We start from the raw sequence: 2671 nt of genomic DNA on the forward strand, positions 1-2671 counted from the left end.
TGTCATACAAAATTGTGTTAAATAATAATTTTTTTTTTTTTTTGTACTACTGTAGCACGTTATGCACGTTTAATGAGATTCTATTGTAATCATGCGCCCTAACTGTATGTTATTCCTATTATTGTTTAAACTACTGTACTGATGATGTCCTAAGATACTTAGGATGAAATATTTACAAGAAAATAATTTTCACTGTGGTTAATACGTGTGTCTCTTTTAATTAATTTTAATTAACACAACACAGGGCTGTTAGATTGAATGATGATTCTTTACACCAGAAAGACAGTATGGGTGCACGGGTCTGAATATTGTTGTTCACAAACACACCTATTACTTCTGCACTTCCAACAGAATTATGCCTTTCACATGTCATTCAGCGATGATTACCCGAAAATGAGATTATTTTGATCGATGAATGGAAGCCAAAACTAGAACAGGTTGATAAACACCGGATTTACTGGCCTAGCTTAAGGGCGTAGATGTATGTTCGTTGTTTGCAGTTACCTCGAAACAGCAGACGCCAAGTATTATGCTCTCTCGTTTGGGTATGTTCGTGGGCTGAATTGTCTCTTTTGTGAGGGATGGTGGCAGATAATTTCCATCAGTCGATTTGAAACCACGAAACTGATCACTGAAACCTTTAAACGTGGAAGTAATAATTGTGATACTTTGTATGGAAATGTAAGCTATGCAATTAAAATTAAATGATAACTTGAAAAATAACCCAAATGTTTTAGAAAGAAACAGATAAAACGAATCGAAAGTGTACCAGGAAAGAACTGAGGTTCGACATGAGTCATTCTGAACTACTTTGTGCTCATTTTTCAGCTAGCGTGGGATTGCGATGAACCGTAACTAAGGTAGAGGGCGCGACCTATTTTATGGGGCTCTGATTATGGCCCTATTATTTTCCTGCTAGTTTGACACTTTAAGTGTAGTTAGTGAAAGACAGGATATCGAGTAAATTCCGAAATTGAAGAAATAAAACAACTTGTATGTTATGCTTTTTTATATAAAATAATAGAACGAAATAATTTGAATTCAGAAATCAAAATGAATTTGAATCTAAATGACAATTACATTGCGTGTGAACAATACAGATACAAATCATGGAATAATATACACAAATATACACAATATACACAATAATATACACAATAGCATAAAATCACTGGAATGAATGGGATTAAATTAAATATCTACATGAATTAATTTAATGAATGAAGTGAGATGTGAATATTATACGTTAAGTATTAGTAAACTTTTAAGTGAATATTAATAAATGAGCTCAACGATCGCATGTATTTTATTGAAAACGTAAGCACATCTAACGAAAGAATGCTTAAAATGTATCAGCGATTATTAAAACCGAACATTTCAATTAGTATTCGCAGTGTTCTAATCTGAAGTTTAACACGTTAAAACGTTGGAATAAAATACATTTTGGAGTGGAAATTAAACTACATTTCAGTTCTTTGATATAAATAACTGAAATTCATTCTCAAAACTATTCATAATCTTCTTTCTTGCCATACAATAAAGAGATTTGAGTACATGAAGTAAGACTTTTGTTTTTTGATCATTATTACCACTTCCTATTTTCTCCAGGCAGGTCTGGAGGTGATGGTGTGGATTCATGGAGGATTCCTACAGTTTGTCAGCGGACATCAACCTGGATTGAGCCCATCTGGACGAGTTTCCAAAAGTGTGAATGCCGTTTTCGTCTCGATGAATTACAGACTTTATACTATAGGGTTCATGGCACTGGACGTTCTAGTAGACAACGTGGTTACCGACTCACTGGGCAACTACGGAATATGGGACCAGCTGATGGCTCATCGATGGGTCAAAGAAAACATCAGTTGCTTCGGAGGAGATCCAAACAAAGTAAGTATTGAACATGAATTACTTTTATGCACTTTAAAAAGTATCCCCTAAGTACAATAATCTTAAATGTCCAGTCACATTATTCCATTTTCCTAGCAGGATAATCAATGTGGTGTTAGGCTGTATTTCAATTTCATTGTATTTTAATATTTAATTTAGTTAAGAAGTTTCCTGAGATAAAGTTATATAAGTTAAGAGGGTACTTCGGATAAAGTTGTATTAGTTAAGATATTTCGACAGATCAAGTTATGGCTGAAGTTAGTTCATGATATTCCACATTTTAAACTCTGTTCGGTAAACTAATCATCATGTTTCAATGTAACAAGGCAATTGTTCGATCATGAATCAACAAACCTATTATAAGAAATACAAAAATTGATGCTTCGCACATATAGATATTATTATTTTATATACGTAGTTTAAAACCACACAAAAATTTCTGATTATCAACTTATAAATGTTTCCTCAATTCTAAACTTATGTTAATGATAATGACACACATATTACTATAGTTTAGCTGAGTTCATTTAATTCGGTATGGACAAAACTAATTTCCAAGTAATTCTAATTCGAGAAGACAAAATCAAAAGCTATGATACTAAAAAGATTAAAATACTTTGTTTTCTCCAGTTAAGAGTCAGCAAAAGTGCATATCGATGTTCTCATACTAAAACCAGATGTTGATTAGAATTTTAACTTTAATTTTTAATGATATATTAGCAGGCAGAACAGCACTACAGAGTTCCGTAGAAATCCTATCAGATATACCTAACGATATTTGCAT

The sequence above is a fragment of the Typopeltis vanoorti genome, chromosome 7 (assembly GCF_054136105.1).
Source record: "Typopeltis vanoorti isolate ZY-2024b chromosome 7, IOZ_Tvanoo_1.0, whole genome shotgun sequence".
Lineage (NCBI taxonomy): Eukaryota > Metazoa > Arthropoda > Arachnida > Uropygi > Thelyphonidae > Typopeltis > Typopeltis vanoorti.